Below are 7,996 nucleotides of genomic sequence, written 5' to 3' on the forward strand. Positions count from 1 at the left end.
TTGGCAGTGTTAGCGCGCCTTGTCCTTAGTAAGTAAACTTATGAGGGGACATGTATAGGTCGATGACCCTTTTGAGTTGCATGGAGTATCCTAGTCATGCAGTGACTATTGAATCTATAGCTAACATCAATAATCAAGAAACTTTCTATGGAAAACAACTAAACCGTAATACTCAAGAATAACCACTACTCAGGAAGGAGTTAACAATTTTTATTCCCTATTGATTACAATTCTAGATCATCCGTTAGTTCAATCTTTATTCAAATCAATCCTTTTTGTTAATCCATCATAAAAGACATAAATTCTTAAAGGAAGCTTTCTATGACAATGTGATACCACAAACTAAGAATACCAGCATTAATAGTGAAATTCAGCAATTAGGTTTGTCAGTCATTGTCACTGTCCACGTCACCCTAACAGCCTACCTAACCAAGATTAGCATTAGCATGGGGGTCTTCATGCAAAAACAATTTAGAGAAAACATCAATTTGGAAAAAATCTGAGAATCTTAAAAAAAAGCGCAGTTGATACCTAGAATAAAAGGCATAAAAATAGTCTGTCACATTTTCATAGCTACCTATCCAGGATGGATCAGCAACAAGTCAGTCTTCGTCTTCAGGTCATCTATTAGTCAGCTACGGATCAGGCTCACAGACCATGAGCCCAATATCAGCTCCTCGGACAGCGTCTCCTGACGTCATCAACTTTTCTCCTGCTAATCTGATTTCTTGCCCTTTGTCATTACTTTTTATTGGGGTCTCTCAGTCCATCCCCCAATTGCTAATTGGTCAGTCAGTCGGCAGATATAACTTTAACCTATAGTTTTTGTTTACCAAATCTACTAATTTTCATATGTCCCCGTTCACTAGAAGCGGATTGGTTTTTCATACGATGTTCTCATCTTCCGGCCCTTCAGGTATCGAAATTGTTTCATGCTCCTCTTCAGTCAGTAGCTCCATTGTTCAAGTCCTGGGAAAGTACATTTAGCCTGCTTTACACATAATTGTATCAAATTGTCTTCATCTCCTGTCCGCCGGTACATTGCAGAAAATTCTAGCTAAGTGACTTCAACATTGAGCAGGTCAAGGCTAGTCCACAGCAGATTCGAAGCAAACGCGGTTATTGTTTTCTGCTCTCAGTATGTGAGGCCTAGGGAGACTACGCCTTTAATTCAGTTAACTTAACACTACAAATTAATATAAAACATAGGTTATACATCTCATTGTGACATATTATTACATTTTTCTCATATTTTCATTATTTCATACAATTTCAGTCATTTTAGTACACTTGGTGATCATACCCTGAGGGCACATTTTCAAACGTGCACAATATTTTTCTGTAATTTTTCTACGCAATTTCTCAATAGTAATAACATATAGATCATTAATAATTTTCTTAATTAGCATATCTGCTCCAACAGCAGTATACACTAACCACATGCTCAGGACAAGTTTGCCCAGACACTGATGGCCCAAACTACAAGGCCATGATCATGACCTCCAACCAGGAACTCATCTACGCATGTGCTGTGAATAAACTCCAAAAAGTATGCGCAAAATACATTACTACCCACTGGGCAGCTTCTTACATATCACTTCAAATACAACACTGACCTAGAAAAGGAGGCATTTGGTTATCAAACACTACTAAAACTTGCTTTCCCTCTTCCCTGGTAGACCTGTAAATAAGCCTTTACCTCTTCATCCTGATCTATCAATCAGACAAAACAAAATGATTGGAGACCTTTGCTCATGATCTTCATAGCTCTGAAGCCCTGTGTGCTGGTGTTAAACAAGAAGGTGAGCAATACTTACTTGGATCTGGTCACCAGGGATCAGCGTGACAAAGATCTTTAAAATTAGATTTGCTCTTAATAAGGAATCTTATGAATAGATTTGGTGGGTTCACATCTTTCATTTTGCTCCTCGTTTCGACTGGCACCTACATAGGTAACGTATTTAAAATCACATACAAAACAAGTTCTTACTTTTGAAAAGTTGCATATGAGTTAAAACCACCAAACCCAGTCCGCACCCACCTCACGCTCTGATACTGGAAATGTCACACATGCACTGGGGGGGAGGGGGGGGGGTGACACGACACCCAGACTGGAAGCAGCAAGAAAGAAAGCTAATGGTATTGTCAAATTACCAATGCCATATCCAGGTTCACTTTACATCTACTCTTCATCTGGGGTACTTTGATGTTGCACAGTGGTCGGGAAAGGTGTGAAGTATGGACAACTGTATAGGTGGATAGGATAAGTAGTTAGGGCCAAATGTACAAAAAGTAGGAATTGTGATTTCCTAATTGCAATTCTTATTTAATCGTAATTAGGGAATCCCAATTCCTAATGTAAACAAACTTACAACAGTTAAATAGCAATTCCTAGTGGGTCACATACTGAGCTGATTTTAATGAGGTTGTCAGCTGTTTGAGTCCCATTAGGCATGGTGGTTATCAAAGGGATGGTGGCATGCTGGAGTCAGGGAACCCCCATGTCTGATTGCTTTTCAATAAAACATTCATTTTTTTAGTTTAAATGCAGCCTGTTTACCTAAAGGAAAAAGGCAGCATTTAAAAAAAAAAAATACAAAAAAAATGATGCACTTATGTTTCATATGTTGCTCGTAAAAAACATTCTCAAATGGAAGGGGTCATAACGGTTGCCACCTCCTTGAGATGTTGGTAAAATATTACTGTTATGCAACTGGAATTTGGTCGCAAATCATTAATACAGGTCATTCATTCAGGTTTGATATTTCGAAGGCACGTCTTAAACAAATACCAAATCAGTATGCATTCTCAATACCAAAATGTTACCGGATCGCAATTTGGGATTCATACATACCAAAATGCTTTTTGTGCTTCCAAACAGGCAGTTTTGTAAATGTGGCGCTTAGTTCTTTCACATCACAGATGATGGAATCATAGGCCATTCGTTCTGGTAAGCCACACTGGAATCATAGGCCATTCGTTCTGGTAAGCCACACTGGAATCATAGGCCATTCGTTCTGGTAAGCCACACTCTCGTAAAATAACTGCAGGGGGCTTTAATACTATATTTAAAATCCGGTGCCCAGAATGCCGTTCCCTTAGAATGAGCTGCTAAGGTGCTTTTTATCCGAGGGGTGGCTTCAATTTCTAGTTATTTTACTCATATATCATAAACTGTAGAACACATCAGCTATACTTCATCATTGGCCACATGTTCCTGATTCGCTTGTTAGATGGCCAGTAAAATGCAACCATTTCCCATTATCCCTCTTCACTCCCTCTGATGTACGTTGTTTGATATGAAAAACCGAGAAGGTATAACATTGGCTTATCATGTATTTCTCTTAATAATGTGATGAATGCTAATGAAGCTCTGAAGTACACAAATTGGGATCATAGTACAAAAGCTTGATTAATAATATTCTGAAAACCTAATGATTTTATGTTTTTTCTAAAATGTCATAATTAACCTCTGTTTTTTTTTCAGGGCACAATCAGGACCAAATCATCACACACGTAACTACCGTTCATTAGAGACCTGGCGTGAAAAGAAGCCAATACTGACATTTTCAGTGGGCAGTCTTCTGAACTGGGTTAGGCAAAGTGAATTCCAGTATCTTATTCAATTTGGGGCCTCTAGTCATCAAAAACTCTCTTACAGGTTCCCTCCAAAGTCAGTAAATTTGTGCTAGATGTAAGATTAGCCACCACTCTGGGAAACAGTCCATGCTCTCGGTGGCTCGAAAATCATAAATACGATTACATAAGTTCTTCTTGAGGGAAACAGTGACAGCATAATTTGAGTTTTCTTCAAGAGTGCACATAGTGAATTTCTTAAATTGCTTTATTAGCAGTATGCTGGTTTCATAAAATTCGGCAGGACTAATTTCAAACCTACTAGAGTGAGAAGCTCCTCCTGAATGTTCGGAATTTACATTTAATAACAGATTACACGCCAAAGCTGCATATGAACTATTAATTTCAGGTGCCCTCCCCAAGCAGGTGCATTCTGAACTGTCAACACTGGGATGGAATAAACGTTAAACAGACCTGCTTTAAATAATCAATATGAGGGGGACACAATTGGGAGAGTTACAATACATAAGGCAACGTTTTCATCTGGCATGCCAACTGAACAATCACAATTTATCCTGGTGAAAAAGAGATGTGCTACGATAGTAAATTGTGCTACACTGTTGTTCCAGTTATAGAAGCACTTGTGTTTGCAGGCTAGTGATGCCCCCACAAACTCTCTCCTGTGCAGGGCGCATTATCATTCCGAATTCTACAAGCACACAAGGGAGATGCCACTAATGCATTGATGGTGAGCTATCAAATTAGTTTTTCATGGGTCATCTTTGTGAAATGGTTATTTCTTAGAAATTATTAATACTCGCTGCTAAAACTGCCATAAGCATGTCTATGTAAGGTTTTCTCAAGCCTCCCATTCCTCTAATTTAATTTTAGATTTCATCACCTCTGTTTATTAACTCTACATAGCACTTGTGAGGGCCTATCAATAAGGCGCTCTGTTTAAATATGTCACAATACATGAGAAGACATTACGTACATAATCATTTGGTACTGGAGTATAAAAACTTACGACCAATGATCATATGGCTAGACACATTAATAATTAAGTGCAAACCCTGTGACTGAATAATCTCCCTGCTTCTATTCCGGTCAATGACCGATGAGTCGATCAAACGACTGTCACAAATCATCGGGCAAACCTAGAGACTAGGTAACCTCTGTAGTGTTTGCTTGTCTGCTTAGACGTCTCAGTAAGGCATTCATTTTTCCTAAATGTGTACTTTGCCCCAAAAATGCATTTATATAAATAAACTTATTTGAAGATCATTTACTGACATCTCTTCCTCTTCATTAAGGCTTACCTGCCCTCTTAAAGGCATTTTCAAAATTAATTAAATCTTCTCAATTTCTCTGAAGATCACCCACTCTTGATAAGCCAGCTGGTTTTGCAAATCTTTATTTGACTGACTTGTGATCACGTCTTTATCAATAAATTGCCAAGGCACTATCGCAGTTCCCACAATGCACCACACTATTTATGCTTACATATTACAAGATTATTGGCATTAACCAAATTGAGAAAGGGATATTTCCAATGTTCAGCTTCTTTTTAGCCATCTCACACTCTGTCTGACATATGTACTAGCATATTAATCTGTTTTAAACTTGTTGGAGGGGTTGGTACTGTTGTCAGATATTGAAAAATAAACTTCATTTAATTCGCCTGTCGGTTACATATATACATAGTATAAGGACAGAACATCTATTTATAAAAAGAAAAGAAAAGTATGAGGTATCTTTGCTACACAAACACCAGGATTCCTACGTCAATCTGTGGGATAAAAGATAAGATAGCAGGTTTTAACTTTGATCTACATCTATGGACTTGACACTGTGCATATGTTTAAGACACTGCACACAGTTTAAAGCATTTACATTAAAATGGAAAATCGGAGCAGGAGCTGCAGTTTGCACAGTTTGGAAACAGAAAATAAGAGGGGCAGCCTCTGCTCCCCTTTGATAAAGCCCCAGTTGCTATATCACGTGTAATTTTTCATAATAAACATCTACTGGATTGGGGACACCTAAGTGAAGACAACCGCTAGGTTTTAATCACCAAACTTCTGGGGCGACATCGCAACTGGCTGCTGGTTTCTAATACCTATTTCTAAAAATGTTGTTTGTTCTAAATGAAACATGATGTGCCAAATCTAAACAGGCAAAATATGTGCCGTACAATAATCGAAAATATGAAGCCTAACCACATTCTCCTTATAGAATTTCTGACGATAGTCCCTGAATGCAGAGGTCATTTTCCTAGAACTTAGTGTGGCTTCCTTAGTGACATGAGATGTCAGGAATATTAGCAATTTTCTTAGCCTTTTGATAAGATCTGCCAAATTGGGATGATTCTAAATATTGATTCTGTATACTTGTGTTGAACAGAACTTTTAATCTGATTTGAATTTTGATTGCAATGTTACCACTTTCAACAAACTGTTGGTCAAGACCTATTGAAGCAATAGTTTATAAATGTAACACGCTGCACACCTGGTGTTAGGGTTTGTACACAGCAAAGAGCATGTCCCCTCTCACTGCACTAGTGGGTTCTGTAATAGCTCCCTTTTAAACTTACTATTCAAAGCCTTTCTTGTTATCTCACCTTCCCCCCCCCAGGCTTCTGTGTATGTTGTTTAATGTGCTGTTTTGTTTACACATTGGGCCTTGCTTTTACCAAGGCTTCTTTAAAACACTCCTCCCTAGGCCATGTGTTAATCCAACTCATTTGCATAATAACTGAAACTCTGCACACCTTTCAAGAACATGTGCAGCATGTGAGGACCACACCCAGCTCTTCAAACCACACCCAGCTCTGCACACCTTCCAAGAACATGTGCAGCATGTGAGGACCACACCCAGCCCTTCAAACCACACCCAGCTCTTCGAACCACACCCAGCCCTGTCTATAAAAGGCATCCCCCGAGCCTCACCCAGTGCTTGTGCTCGTCTACCTCCTGCTTACCTGAGAACAGATCCCTCGGCGCTGGCACTCCTGCTCTTTACAGACTTTCTTTGACTTCAATTGGCGCAGCTGCTGGCTCTTCCTTCTTCCGGTTTCCGGTTCCTCCTTGCCTCAGCCTCTCTCCTACGAGTAACCTGCAAAAGAGAAAGAAGACAAGGTTAGACTGATCAGTATCTCTTGCCAGCAACAAGTAAGTGCAAAACTTTTTATTACCTGAGTGAGCTTTGACGGCAATTTCTGGATTCGTGTATAGACAGTTTGGGGCGAAGTGCCTTCCACGAGCATTGTGATTAAGGCTCTTTGTTGCAGGATTATTTTGCAGGACTTTGTGAAGCGGACATTGTTTTTTTTCATGGAACTTTTGGGAATCGAACAGTGGAAACCATTGACAGCAAGGAAAACCGTAAATCAAGGACTTGCACAAATTACATGCTGTATTTTGATGTAAAAGTACGGTATTTGTTTTATAAAAGATTCTGGAAATATGCAAAAAGTGAGTCTGCTATTGGGAATTTAGGCTTTAGTTATATTATGATGAATGTTTGATATTGGTAATTCTGATAACGGTATTTGTTTAATTTTTTAGAAGCTTAACAGTAATAGAAAACACATCCCAGAGCAGTAACACATTCCAAACCTGGAAACTAGAGACCAGGATCCAAGAAGTACTTTTAGAAGAGAATTTCCAATAAATAAAGGGATAGTCAGGAACCCATTTAGGAATAGGTTGCACTTATCTGTTCTTTGTTTGTTTCATTAGGCACCAGTTTCTACAGAAGTCAGAAAGGGCCGCAGATTTGTGCAGCACTTCAACAGTGGAAACGCAAGAACGGTGTTGTGTCTCTTTTTTTTTATTTTATCCACTTCCCCCCCTTCCCTTGAGCTTCTGTTCTTAGTGCACTGTTTTAAAAACTAGTGTGCTGGAACAAGCAGTTTCAGGGTGGGGTCGGATTGTCTTCAACCTCCATCAGAACTGAACAAGAACTCAGGTGAGCTGGGCTTTGACAGAAGCACAAGCCTTAAAAAAAAAAAAAATTCAGTTCTGGTGGACGATGAATACCGGGGAAGAAATAGAGGGTATTGACGTCACGGATATGGCGCAGGCCCTAAATGAGGACTTGGCTCATAATGAATCAGTGTCTGGCATCTTGCAACATATGCAAGAGGAAATAGAGAGATTAAAGATGGAGAATACCTCTTTAAAACAGGATTTAAGCAGGTATAAATTTAGGGGATCTCAGTGGAACACAGCTTCTACGCCTTTGTTTAAAACCTCCTCAGAGACAGGGGCGCCATCAAAACATACAACTTTGCCTTCCCCAGTTGAGGTTACTGTTAATGTTCCTAATGTTGTGCCCTTAGCAGCACCTGAACGTTTTCATGGAGATAGTAACAAATTCCATGTTTTTATCAATCAATGTCAATTACACTTCATTTGTA

At 39.1% G+C, this 7,996-nt stretch overlaps 1 long non-coding RNA gene across 1 annotated transcript in view; it reads left to right on the forward strand.

The window, feature by feature from the left end:
• The window catches only part of LOC138279502 (uncharacterized), a 79,611-nt gene extending 73,464 nt beyond the window's left edge, over positions 1 to 6,147 (forward strand). The window contains exon 3 of the long non-coding RNA XR_011200876.1: positions 3,488 to 6,147. This is a non-coding gene — a long non-coding RNA (uncharacterized lncRNA). The remainder of the gene's footprint in view (positions 1 to 3,487) is intronic.
• Positions 6,148 to 7,996: the final 1,849 nt, after the last annotated feature.

This window comes from Pleurodeles waltl, chromosome 1_1 (assembly GCF_031143425.1).
Source record: "Pleurodeles waltl isolate 20211129_DDA chromosome 1_1, aPleWal1.hap1.20221129, whole genome shotgun sequence".
NCBI lineage: Eukaryota > Metazoa > Chordata > Amphibia > Caudata > Salamandridae > Pleurodeles > Pleurodeles waltl.